Source organism: Ascaphus truei, unplaced genomic scaffold, assembly GCF_040206685.1.
Source record: "Ascaphus truei isolate aAscTru1 unplaced genomic scaffold, aAscTru1.hap1 HAP1_SCAFFOLD_1373, whole genome shotgun sequence".
Lineage (NCBI taxonomy): Eukaryota > Metazoa > Chordata > Amphibia > Anura > Ascaphidae > Ascaphus > Ascaphus truei.
In genome coordinates, this window is record NW_027454252.1 from 12545 (window position 1) to 26876 (window position 14332).

Genomic DNA, 14332 nt, shown 5'->3' on the forward strand with positions numbered 1-14332 from the left:
ATAGAATTGAACCACCTCAACCTTTCATAACAATCACATAGAACTGCAGCTGTGCGCTACTGCACATGTTCTTGTTATGAATGGTAGTAGATGTGGTCCTTGGGTCTTTACTTCATACTGTAGCCACCCTCTACTCATGATGTATTGAATCAACGAAAACTTGCATGGTTCAGATCACAGGAAGGGGTAGAGTAGAGATGAAAATATTCAATGTGAAACCCGTAGCAGCCGGATTGTGTGGAGTCAATAAAACGACAAATACTAAATGGTAAATGAGAAATATACACATTGCTTATCTGTCTCTGTGTAGTAATTTTCCTTCTCTTCAACTGTCCTTCAAATTTTCTCTTTTGCAAGAAAAGGAACACATGGCTTCAATATTCACTTCTGTTCTGCAGTCATCCCTCCTGAAATAAAAGTTAAGCATTGCATTGTTATTATGTTACTACATACAATAAACCTTGCTCCAAACCATTTGATGCAAAGCAAATCCACCTCCCACCCACAGCTGTGCTCCTTCTAGAGCATGCATGTCAAACTCCAGTCCTCGAGGGTCCCAAACAGGCCAGGTTTTCAGTAGGGATATCCTGAAAACCTGGCCTGTTTGCTGCCCTCGAGGACTGGAGTTTGACATCCTTGTTCTTGAGCTTCTACCACGCAAGTCATCCATGTGAGTGACACTGTACTGCAGTCCTGGTCTGCACACAATCTACTGAATCAATGACATCACACTGTAAAGGCAATCTACAAGATGTATTAGTTGTCCACACTTCCGAAATGTTACTTTTATGTCCAAATCACTTATTCCCATGACCTGATATTTGTATTTGTTATTTATAGGATTGTCACAAAGAGTTGATGAGGTCACCAAATGATAGTATGTAGAGAGAAAGAGAGATCTCAGAACAGAGCCCTGATGTATACCCACAGACAGATCAATAGAAGACGAAGACATGTTAGCAACAGAGATGGAGAATGTGTGACAGGAAAGTTATGATGAAAACCAGGATAGAACTGTGTTACGGATACCAAGAGAGAGTTTAGAATATGAAGGAGGAGAGTGATTGAGAGCATCAAACGCAGCAGATAGATCAAGTAGGATTAGTAGGGAAAAGTGACCTTGGGAATTTGCTTTAAGCACAGTCTGTAGAACGAGCTGTACGAAAGGCAGGTTGTAAAGGATCCAGGAGGGAATGTGATTTAAGAATGTTGACATTCTAGCAATTAGGAGACAAACAGCAGGAGGGATACAGGGCGGTAGTTAGTAAGGCACATAGGGTGTAGGTTGTTTCTGAGAAAAGGGTGACCACTACAGGCTTAAAGTAAGAGGGTAAAGAGCCAGAGAATAGGGAGGAATTGAAGATGTGGGTGAGAGTGGGGACTAAGAGATGCAGTAAGGTGTGAGGGGATACGATCTAGAGGGCATGTGGTAGAGGGAGAAGAGAAGATGATTAGCTTCCAGCTCTGTAAGAGAAGAAAAGGAGTCAAATGCAGAAGGAGAATTAGGTAGAAGGAGAGAAGGGGGAAGGGACAGAAGGAATCTCCTTGTGGGTGGCATCCACCTTGCCTCTGAAGTAGTCAAATGCTTGAGGAGAAGTGAAGGAAGGATGGCAAGTGTGAGGAGAAGGTTAGTGGAGGGAGTCAAATACAGGGAAAAAAAGACAGCGTAAATTAAATTTGAGTGTTGATGAATGTGAAAAAAAAGTAGTGTGGTTTGGCCACAGAGAGCAGCTTTATACAGGACTGGAGACATTTTTACTGTAGAAAAATCAAATATCAATTGTGTGATTTCCTTCATAGGCATTAAGAACAGCGAGTGGAAGTGTGATGAACATGTTTGGGAATTTAGCCAAGGGTGTGGGCTAGAGGGACAAGTGTGTCAGAGCCTAGAGGGGGCATATAGATAGGAGGATAGCATTGTAAGAGTTAATAAGATTGTTAGTTTAAGCGGAAAGAGAGAGAGAGCAGAGAGGTTAGAGTAGATGTCAGAGGAGAGTTTAATTAAGCAGAGGCAAATCAGTGGGACAGGTAAGATGGGGTGAGGGGAATGACTGATTGTGAATGATGAGAGCAGAAGAGGTCATGTACAACTAGAGCCTTGTTAGTCAGAGAACGGACATTCCAGATGGCATAGGAGAAGGGAAGAGAAAAGTAAGGAAAGGAATGTGGATTACATTAGATAGGTTAACACTCTTAGCAGGGAGGCAGAGGCAGGGAGGCCCGATGTGTATATGAGCAGGTTCAAGATTATAAGAGATATCCCACACATCAGCAAACATAGAAGGAGACACAGAGATAGGTGTAGAGAGAGACAGAGATAGCTCTATGTAGAGAGAGAGGGACGTAGAGAGAATGAGACAGATAGGCGCAGAGAGAGGGGGCGCAGAGAGAGGAGGCGCCAAAAGAGGGGGCGCAGAGAGAGGGGGCACAGAGAATAGGATATTAAAGAGTGCTTTTCATTGAGCAGTGCAGAAATAGCTGCAATAGAGGTCTGTACAAATGGTGCAGTGTGTAGACACATGCAAAGGTAGGGGAAGGAAAGAGGAGAACATGTGGATAAAAGCAGGAGTGTGGAAGTTAGAGAAATTAGAAAAGTTTAACAGAGGAGTGAGGAAACAGCAAGCAGAAAGAACAAGAGAGAGGTTACATTGGGATGACGTTCTGTGGTAAAGAGAAAATGCTAGGAGAGAGCTTTCAAATATTAGAGGACATGAATTGAGGCAGCAAATGTATAAATCAAAACCTGAGGGGGAGGTATAGCACGAAAGCTTGCACAGCAGATTATAGTCTTAATGTTGCGTGTACCTGTCAGGGTATTCAAGAAGTTAAATTCTCACAAGTGCAGAGTTCATGATGAAATGCTGAATCTAGTCCCCCTCCAATTTAATTTTAATATAACTTTTCCATTCTTCATTACTGCAAAAAGCAAACAAAACAAAACCACATTGCATTACTATTTTCAAAATGGATTGAATGGCATATTCAACAGTGACTGTGTGATGCCAATATTCCCCACTCACTCGTAGTGAAGCACATATTGTACTAGTGTTGAAAGTAGGCCGGTAGAGTCAGGTACGCAGTACTGATAAAACAATAAGTGCCCGTCGTAAGTACCAGCTCCGCAACAGTGCGGGCATCACATTAGTGACGTGGATGAACATATATGGATAAGCCCATATTAAGGCATCACGTGACCAGAGCCGTCACTGACTGGGTATACGTAAAGACGCAGGGAGATGCAAGGAAAGGGAGGGAGAGAGACAGGGAGAAGATGTGAAACGGAGGAAGGCACGGATGGAGGGAGTTCTTCCGAGCTTCTGCGGGCCTCTCTCTTTCACTGGTGCATGCCGGGAGCTGGTCCCAACATCCACAAAGTGTGTGTGTATTATTGGTTGTATTTTATGGGGGTAGGAGGGTAGTGTGTATATTGTGTGTGTGGGAGTATTATATTGTGTGTAGAGGTGCAGAGGAGAGTACTAGATTGTGTATCTTGTGTAAGGGTGTTGTGTATATTGTGTTTGGAGCTATAATATTATTGGGGAGATTAGTATTGAGGAGGTATTATAGTGTGTATTGTGGGGAGTATTAGTGTGTGTATTGTTTGTGGGTGACAGATGCTGGGGGTATGCAGCAATCCCTGCACTGAGGTCCGAGGCGGCTCTGCATCGCTCGCACGCACTGTGGACGACCAAGCATGTGCCCATGATAATCATGGCCTTAGAGGGATGAGTGTGTCAGAGCCTAGAAGGGGTATATATATAATGGAGGAGGGAGGAGGAAGGAGGAGGAGGGAGGAGGAGATGATAGCATTGTAAAAGTTAACAAGATAGTTAGTTTAAGCAGAAAGTGAGGAGAGGTTAGAGATAAGGGTAGATGTCAGAGGAGAGAGTTCAATTAAGCTGAGGTATCGAGTAGGACAGGGGTGAGGGGAATGAGAGGTGGTGGATGAGAGCAGAAGAGGTCATGTACAAATAGACCTTGTTAGTCAGAGAGCAGTCATTCCAGAGGGCACGTGAGAAGTGAAGAGTAAAGTGAGACATGGAATGTGGATTACATTAGATGGGTTAATACGCTTAGCAGGGAGGTGGAGAGAGAGAGGCAAGAGGCAGAGAGTGGTGCAGGGGTTGAGGAAGAGATGTTGCATGTACCTTATCAGAACATTAAAGAACATCAATTCACACTGGTGCAGAGTTGATGATGAATCCAGTTCACCTCCAATTCAATTTTAACAGAAATGTTTCATTCTTCATTACTGAAAAAAAAGAAAAGTAAAAAACATTTCATTACTATTTTCAAAATGGATTGAATTCCCCCAACAATGACTATGTGTTACCAATATATCCCTCTCAGTCCCACTGCAGCATATACTGTACCAGTGTGAAAGTAGGAAGGTACACAGTACCGGTAAAACAATACGTGCCGGTACTATGCACCATATGAATTATAAGGGGATGTAAATCTCCCAGTCTCTCTCCATATCCGCAACAGAGCGGGCTCCGGTCAGTGGCATGGATGCCCATATATGGGTATGCTCATATTTGGGCATCCCATGTCACTGACCGGAGCCGGCTCTGAGTATAGGGATATATGCGGAGACGCAGAGGTGCAAGGAAATGGGAGGAGGCACGGTGAGAAACAGGGAGAGACCACAGGAAGATAGAGGGCAACAACTTCCACAAGGTACTTGTATGGGTATAATTGTTTGTATTTTGTGCAGAGGGGGTAATTTCAGATAAAATACAATTCTCCACCCTCTACGAAACAATTCCACTTTGTTCAGTAAGCCAGAAAGTCTTGGTCCCATGTGGACTGAATTTAATGCAAATAAGGTCCTTAATACACAAGTAAAGAATAAAGTTACTTATTCTCTACTGTAAGAAGTGCCACATTGCCCACTATTTGGGTCCTGTGCCCAGATTGTGACCATGCATGGCAGAGGTGAGATTCCCCCAACTCCAATTTGCTACACTCTCCAAGAGAGATAATTGTGATCAGAGGTGGAACTAGGGGAGGGTGTGAGCAGGGTCACTGCCCAGGGAGTAACCTGACTGGGGGCACGGAAATCTCATTTAGTGCATATGTTGCGGCACTGCATTGATTGACCGGTCAATCTGCACTGCTGCCTGTCACAGTGACATCCTGATCGGGCACTGTGATCAGCTATAGCACTGACCCAGGTGAGATAGTTCAGCACTTTACAAGGAGGGAACAGATGTTGTGGGTGACAGATGCTGGAGGTAGGCCAAGACTGTTGGCCAGAGTAACGTGGAGACTTACTGCACTCTGCATGCCCATCCTCTCCCTGACATCAGGGGAAGGAAGTGGCCCTGGGGTGTGTGTAGGTATGCCAGATGTCAGTGTATGCATAAGTAAGTATGCCTGTGTAGTGGGAGGTGTAGGGGCGTTAAGCTGGAGGACTTAAAACAGGCACAAAAGCACATAGATACCTCTGATTATACCGCACCAAATGCTGATAATATCATGCTGTAGCTGCACTTTACAGAAGATGATGCAGATGTCATCATTGGTTGGTGGGTTCATTAAATCAATCCATCATATCATAACCACACTGTGCATATGATGTACTGAATCAGTAACACCAGGAAGACATCTCCATGTTAGGAGTAGAGTTGAAGTTAACAGAATATGTCCAGCACTGTGGTGTGTAGCCCATAAATAATAATTGTGCACATTACCAGAACAACATACTGTCAACTGCAAGATCATTTTGCTGCTTGTAGCGTATGCTCATCCTGTACAGTGTTGTAGTAGATCCGTCTCTTCAGTGTTCACTGCAACAAAAGTAAGACATTGCATTAATATTACAGACGTTTGGGGGCTGAAATCTCACTTCGCTGCGGACAATTTCCCTTTGCATAAGATTCTTGTGATTATGTCAATGATGATCAATAACTGCATCATAACACAGCCGCTCTATACAGAAGATGTACTTGCTCTCAATGGTCATGGAGGTAATACGTCACACAATGTACAGATATAGCAAGGATTATTTCTCCCACTGGTGCATTATGGCATTATGATGGGAAATGTTGTGAGATTCTGCATTATCAGCATCACTGAATCTTTTGGAAATTAAGTGATATTCTATGTTTTAATGCAATATTATGGATGATCAGCCGGTAAAATAATAATAGCTTGCTGTATCTGTAGCCATGCTCTACCCATGATGTGCTGAACCAATGACTGCAGAGAGATTCAGAGTGGTAAACATGACTGGAACGCATCTCTGAATAATGGGCAGCAAAGCAGTGCAGAATAGGAGGTGAAAGTATTTAAAATGGAAGATCCTTAGCAGCTGTGTGGGGAGTAGACAGTACAGACTGACCAAGTAAATGGTAAAAGGAGTAACTTCAACATTACTTGGCTTTGTTCTCCACATTGAAGCTTTCCTCCTCTTTAAATCACTAATACTGATGCCATGTGTAACCTGTACTGAAAGTTATATAATCTACTGGCCTAGATGAAACCATATGATGCAAACAGGATCCATCCCACTCCAGATTCATAGAATTGAACCACCTCAACCTTTCATAACAATCACATAGAACTGCAGCTGTGCGCTACTGCACATGTTCTTGTTATGAATGGTAGTAGATGTGGTCCTTGGGTCTTTACTTCATACTGTAGCCACCCTCTACTCATGATGTATTGAATCAACGAAAACTTGCATGGTTCAGATCACAGGAAGGGGTAGAGTAGAGATGAAAATATTCAATGTGAAACCCGTAGCAGCCGGATTGTGTGGAGTCAATAAAACGACAAATACTAAATGGTAAATGAGAAATATACACATTGCTTATCTGTCTCTGTGTAGTAATTTTCCTTCTCTTCAACTGTCCTTCAAATTTTCTCTTTTGCAAGAAAAGGAACACATGGCTTCAATATTCACTTCTGTTCTGCAGTCATCCCTCCTGAAATAAAAGTTAAGCATTGCATTGTTATTATGTTACTACATACAATAAACCTTGCTCCAAACCATTTGATGCAAAGCAAATCCACCTCCCACCCACAGCTGTGCTCCTTCTAGAGCATGCATGTCAAACTCCAGTCCTCGAGGGTCCCAAACAGGCCAGGTTTTCAGTAGGGATATCCTGAAAACCTGGCCTGTTTGCTGCCCTCGAGGACTGGAGTTTGACATCCTTGTTCTTGAGCTTCTACCACGCAAGTCATCCATGTGAGTGACACTGTACTGCAGTCCTGGTCTGCACACAATCTACTGAATCAATGACATCACACTGTAAAGGCAATCTACAAGATGTATTAGTTGTCCACACTTCCGAAATGTTACTTTTATGTCCAAATCACTTATTCCCATGACCTGATATTTGTATTTGTTATTTATAGGATTGTCACAAAGAGTTGATGAGGTCACCAAATGATAGTATGTAGAGAGAAAGAGAGATCTCAGAACAGAGCCCTGATGTATACCCACAGACAGATCAATAGAAGACGAAGACATGTTAGCAACAGAGATGGAGAATGTGTGACAGGAAAGTTATGATGAAAACCAGGATAGAACTGTGTTACGGATACCAAGAGAGAGTTTAGAATATGAAGGAGGAGAGTGATTGAGAGCATCAAACGCAGCAGATAGATCAAGTAGGATTAGTAGGGAAAAGTGACCTTGGGAATTTGCTTTAAGCACAGTCTGTAGAACGAGCTGTACGAAAGGCAGGTTGTAAAGGATCCAGGAGGGAATGTGATTTAAGAATGTTGACATTCTAGCAATTAGGAGACAAACAGCAGGAGGGATACAGGGCGGTAGTTAGTAAGGCACATAGGGTGTAGGTTGTTTCTGAGAAAAGGGTGACCACTACAGGCTTAAAGTAAGAGGGTAAAGAGCCAGAGAATAGGGAGGAATTGAAGATGTGGGTGAGAGTGGGGACTAAGAGATGCAGTAAGGTGTGAGGGGATACGATCTAGAGGGCATGTGGTAGAGGGAGAAGAGAAGATGATTAGCTTCCAGCTCTGTAAGAGAAGAAAAGGAGTCAAATGCAGAAGGAGAATTAGGTAGAAGGAGAGAAGGGGGAAGGGACAGAAGGAATCTCCTTGTGGGTGGCATCCACCTTGCCTCTGAAGTAGTCAAATGCTTGAGGAGAAGTGAAGGAAGGATGGCAAGTGTGAGGAGAAGGTTAGTGGAGGGAGTCAAATACAGGGAAAAAAAGACAGCGTAAATTAAATTTGAGTGTTGATGAATGTGAAAAAAAAGTAGTGTGGTTTGGCCACAGAGAGCAGCTTTATACAGGACTGGAGACATTTTTACTGTAGAAAAATCAAATATCAATTGTGTGATTTCCTTCATAGGCATTAAGAACAGCGAGTGGAAGTGTGATGAACATGTTTGGGAATTTAGCCAAGGGTGTGGGCTAGAGGGACAAGTGTGTCAGAGCCTAGAGGGGGCATATAGATAGGAGGATAGCATTGTAAGAGTTAATAAGATTGTTAGTTTAAGCGGAAAGAGAGAGAGAGCAGAGAGGTTAGAGTAGATGTCAGAGGAGAGTTTAATTAAGCAGAGGCAAATCAGTGGGACAGGTAAGATGGGGTGAGGGGAATGACTGATTGTGAATGATGAGAGCAGAAGAGGTCATGTACAACTAGAGCCTTGTTAGTCAGAGAACGGACATTCCAGATGGCATAGGAGAAGGGAAGAGAAAAGTAAGGAAAGGAATGTGGATTACATTAGATAGGTTAACACTCTTAGCAGGGAGGCAGAGGCAGGGAGGCCCGATGTGTATATGAGCAGGTTCAAGATTATAAGAGATATCCCACACATCAGCAAACATAGAAGGAGACACAGAGATAGGTGTAGAGAGAGACAGAGATAGCTCTATGTAGAGAGAGAGGGACGTAGAGAGAATGAGACAGATAGGCGCAGAGAGAGGGGGCGCAGAGAGAGGAGGCGCCAAAAGAGGGGGCGCAGAGAGAGGGGGCACAGAGAATAGGATATTAAAGAGTGCTTTTCATTGAGCAGTGCAGAAATAGCTGCAATAGAGGTCTGTACAAATGGTGCAGTGTGTAGACACATGCAAAGGTAGGGGAAGGAAAGAGGAGAACATGTGGATAAAAGCAGGAGTGTGGAAGTTAGAGAAATTAGAAAAGTTTAACAGAGGAGTGAGGAAACAGCAAGCAGAAAGAACAAGAGAGAGGTTACATTGGGATGACGTTCTGTGGTAAAGAGAAAATGCTAGGAGAGAGCTTTCAAATATTAGAGGACATGAATTGAGGCAGCAAATGTATAAATCAAAACCTGAGGGGGAGGTATAGCACGAAAGCTTGCACAGCAGATTATAGTCTTAATGTTGCGTGTACCTGTCAGGGTAATCAAGAAGTTAAATTCTCACAAGTGCAGAGTTCATGATGAAATGCTGAATCTAGTCCCCCTCCAATTTAATTTTAATATAACTTTTCCATTCTTCATTACTGCAAAAAGCAAACAAAACAAAACCACATTGCATTACTATTTTCAAAATGGATTGAATGGCATATTCAACAGTGACTGTGTGATGCCAATATTCCCCACTCACTCGTAGTGAAGCACATATTGTACTAGTGTTGAAAGTAGGCCGGTAGAGTCAGGTACGCAGTACTGATAAAACAATAAGTGCCCGTCGTAAGTACCAGCTCCGCAACAGTGCGGGCATCACATTAGTGACGTGGATGAACATATATGGATAAGCCCATATTAAGGCATCACGTGACCAGAGCCGTCACTGACTGGGTATACGTAAAGACGCAGGGAGATGCAAGGAAAGGGAGGGAGAGAGACAGGGAGAAGATGTGAAACGGAGGAAGGCACGGATGGAGGGAGTTCTTCCGAGCTTCTGCGGGCCTCTCTCTTTCACTGGTGCATGCCGGGAGCTGGTCCCAACATCCACAAAGTGTGTGTGTATTATTGGTTGTATTTTATGGGGGTAGGAGGGTAGTGTGTATATTGTGTGTGTGGGAGTATTATATTGTGTGTAGAGGTGCAGAGGAGAGTACTAGATTGTGTATCTTGTGTAAGGGTGTTGTGTATATTGTGTTTGGAGCTATAATATTATTGGGGAGATTAGTATTGAGGAGGTATTATAGTGTGTATTGTGGGGAGTATTAGTGTGTGTATTGTTTGTGGGTGACAGATGCTGGGGGTATGCAGCAATCCCTGCACTGAGGTCCGAGGCGGCTCTGCATCGCTCGCACGCACTGTGGACGACCAAGCATGTGCCCATGATAATCATGGCCTTAGAGGGATGAGTGTGTCAGAGCCTAGAAGGGGTATATATATAATGGAGGAGGGAGGAGGAAGGAGGAGGGAGGAGGAGATGATAGCATTGTAAAAGTTAACAAGATAGTTAGTTTAAGCAGAAAGTGAGGAGAGGTTAGAGATAAGGGTAGATGTCAGAGGAGAGAGTTCAATTAAGCTGAGGTATCGAGTAGGACAGGGGTGAGGGGAATGAGAGGTGGTGGATGAGAGCAGAAGAGGTCATGTACAAATAGACCTTGTTAGTCAGAGAGCAGTCATTCCAGAGGGCACGTGAGAAGTGAAGAGTAAAGTGAGACATGGAATGTGGATTACATTAGATGGGTTAATACGCTTAGCAGGGAGGTGGAGAGAGAGAGGCAAGAGGCAGAGAGTGGTGCAGGGGTTGAGGAAGAGATGTTGCATGTACCTTATCAGAACATTAAAGAACATCAATTCACACTGGTGCAGAGTTGATGATGAATCCAGTTCACCTCCAATTCAATTTTAACAGAAATGTTTCATTCTTCATTACTGAAAAAAAAGAAAAGTAAAAAACATTTCATTACTATTTTCAAAATGGATTGAATTCCCCCAACAATGACTATGTGTTACCAATATATCCCTCTCAGTCCCACTGCAGCATATACTGTACCAGTGTGAAAGTAGGAAGGTACACAGTACCGGTAAAACAATACGTGCCGGTACTATGCACCATATGAATTATAAGGGGATGTAAATCTCCCAGTCTCTCTCCATATCCGCAACAGAGCGGGCTCCGGTCAGTGGCATGGATGCCCATATATGGGTATGCTCATATTTGGGCATCCCATGTCACTGACCGGAGCCGGCTCTGAGTATAGGGATATATGCGGAGACGCAGAGGTGCAAGGAAATGGGAGGAGGCACGGTGAGAAACAGGGAGAGACCACAGGAAGATAGAGGGCAACAGCTTCCACAAGGTACTTGTATGGGTATAATTGTTTGTATTTTGTGCAGAGGGGGTAATTTCAGATAAAATACAATTCTCCACCCTCTACGAAACAATTCCACTTTGTTCAGTAAGCCAGAAAGTCTTGGTCCCATGTGGACTGAATTTAATGCAAATAAGGTCCTTAATACACAAGTAAAGAATAAAGTTACTTATTCTCTACTGTAAGAAGTGCCACATTGCCCACTATTTGGGTCCTGTGCCCAGATTGTGACCATGCATGGCAGAGGTGAGATTCCCCCAACTCCAATTTGCTACACTCTCCAAGAGAGATAATTGTGATCAGAGGTGGAACTAGGGGAGGGTGTGAGCAGGGTCACTGCCCAGGGAGTAACCTGACTGGGGGCACGGAAATCTCATTTAGTGCATATGTTGCGGCACTGCATTGATTGACCGGTCAATCTGCACTGCTGCCTGTCACAGTGACATCCTGATCGGGCACTGTGATCAGCTATAGCACTGACCCAGGTGAGATAGTTCAGCACTTTACAAGGAGGGAACAGATGTTGTGGGTGACAGATGCTGGAGGTAGGCCAAGACTGTTGGCCAGAGTAACGTGGAGACTTACTGCACTCTGCATGCCCATCCTCTCCCTGACATCAGGGGAAGGAAGTGGCCCTGGGGTGTGTGTAGGTATGCCAGATGTCAGTGTATGCATAAGTAAGTATGCCTGTGTAGTGGGAGGTGTAGGGGCGTTAAGCTGGAGGACTTAAAACAGGCACAAAAGCACATAGATACCTCTGATTATACCGCACCAAATGCTGATAATATCATGCTGTAGCTGCACTTTACAGAAGATGATGCAGATGTCATCATTGGTTGGTGGGTTCATTAAATCAATCCATCATATCATAACCACACTGTGCATATGATGTACTGAATCAGTAACACCAGGAAGACATCTCCATGTTAGGAGTAGAGTTGAAGTTAACAGAATATGTCCAGCACTGTGGTGTGTAGCCCATAAATAATAATTGTGCACATTACCAGAACAACATACTGTCAACTGCAAGATCATTTTGCTGCTTGTAGCGTATGCTCATCCTGTACAGTGTTGTAGTAGATCCGTCTCTTCAGTGTTCACTGCAACAAAAGTAAGACATTGCATTAATATTACAGACGTTTGGGGGCTGAAATCTCACTTCGCTGCGGACAATTTCCCTTTGCATAAGATTCTTGTGATTATGTCAATGATGATCAATAACTGCATCATAACACAGCCGCTCTATACAGAAGATGTACTTGCTCTCAATGGTCATGGAGGTAATACGTCACACAATGTACAGATATAGCAAGGATTATTTCTCCCACTGGTGCATTATGGCATTATGATGGGAAATGTTGTGAGATTCTGCATTATCAGCATCACTGAATCTTTTGGAAATTAAGTGATATTCTATGTTTTAATGCAATATTATGGATGATCAGCCGGTAAAATAATAATAGCTTGCTGTATCTGTAGCCATGCTCTACCCATGATGTGCTGAACCAATGACTGCAGAGAGATTCAGAGTGGTAAACATGACTGGAACGCATCTCTGAATAATGGGCAGCAAAGCAGTGCAGAATAGGAGGTGAAAGTATTTAAAATGGAAGATCCTTAGCAGCTGTGTGGGGAGTAGACAGTACAGACTGACCAAGTAAATGGTAAAAGGAGTAACTTCAACATTACTTGGCTTTGTTCTCCACATTGAAGCTTTCCTCCTCTTTAAATCACTAATACTGATGCCATGTGTAACCTGTACTGAAAGTTATATAATCTACTGGCCTAGATGAAACCATATGATGCAAACAGGATCCATCCCACTCCAGATTCATAGAATTGAACCACCTCAACCTTTCATAACAATCACATAGAACTGCAGCTGTGCGCTACTGCACATGTTCTTGTTATGAATGGTAGTAGATGTGGTCCTTGGGTCTTTACTTCATACTGTAGCCACCCTCTACTCATGATGTATTGAATCAACGAAAACTTGCATGGTTCAGATCACAGGAAGGGGTAGAGTAGAGATGAAAATATTCAATGTGAAACCCGTAGCAGCCGGATTGTGTGGAGTCAATAAAACGACAAATACTAAATGGTAAATGAGAAATATACACATTGCTTATCTGTCTCTGTGTAGTAATTTTCCTTCTCTTCAACTGTCCTTCAAATTTTCTCTTTTGCAAGAAAAGGAACACATGGCTTCAATATTCACTTCTGTTCTGCAGTCATCCCTCCTGAAATAAAAGTTAAGCATTGCATTGTTATTATGATAATACATACAATAAACCTTGCTCCAAACCATTTGATGCAAAGGAAATCCACCTCCCACCCACAGCGGTGCTCCTTCTAGAGCATGCATGTCAAACTCCAGTCCTCGAGGGTCCCAAACAGGCCAGGTTTTCAGTAGGGATATCCTGAAAACCTGGCCTGTTTGCTGCCCTCGAGGACTGGAGTTTGACATCCTTGTTCTTGAGCTTCTACCACGCAAGTCATCCATGTGAGTGACACTGTACTGCAGTCCTGGTCTGCACACAATCTACTGAATCAATGACATCACACTGTAAAGGCAATCTACAAGATGTATTAGTTGTCCACACTTCCGAAATGTTACTTTTATGTCCAAATCACTTATTCCCATGACCTGATATTTGTATTTGTTATTTATAGGATTGTCACAAAGAGTTGATGAGGTCACCAAATGATAGTATGTAGAGAGAAAGAGAGATCTCAGAACAGAGCCCTGATGTATACCCACAGACAGATCAATAGAAGACGAAGACATGTTAGCAACAGAGATGGAGAATGTGTGACAGGAAAGTTATGATGAAAACCAGGATAGAACTGTGTTACGGATACCAAGAGAGAGTTTAGAATATGAAGGAGGAGAGTGATTGAGAGCATCAAACGCAGCAGATAGATCAAGTAGGATTAGTAGGGAAAAGTGACCTTGGGAATTTGCTTTAAGCACAGTCTGTAGAACGAGCTGTACGAAAGGCAGGTTGTAAAGGATCCAGGAGGGAATGTGATTTAAGAATGTTGACATTCTAGCAATTAGGAGACAAACAGCAGGAGGGATACAGGGCGGTAGTTAGTAAGGCACATAGGGTGTAGG

General features: G+C 43.3%; 2 long non-coding RNA genes across 2 annotated transcripts; both read right to left on the reverse strand.

The window, feature by feature from the left end:
• Positions 1–293: 293 nt before the first annotated feature.
• On the reverse strand, positions 294–4246 carry LOC142475771 (uncharacterized). Its single transcript, XR_012791132.1, has 3 exons — positions 4149–4246; positions 2806–2916; positions 294–407 (listed from the first exon to the last, which is right to left on the reverse strand). It is a non-coding gene; the product is annotated as an uncharacterized LOC142475771 (long non-coding RNA).
• Positions 4247–6623: 2377 nt separating this feature from the next.
• On the reverse strand, positions 6624–10757 carry LOC142475772 (uncharacterized). The gene is made up of 3 exons (XR_012791133.1): positions 10671–10757; positions 9331–9441; positions 6624–6932 (listed from the first exon to the last, which is right to left on the reverse strand). It is a non-coding gene; the product is annotated as an uncharacterized LOC142475772 (long non-coding RNA).
• Between the last annotated feature and the right edge of the window lie 3575 nt (positions 10758–14332).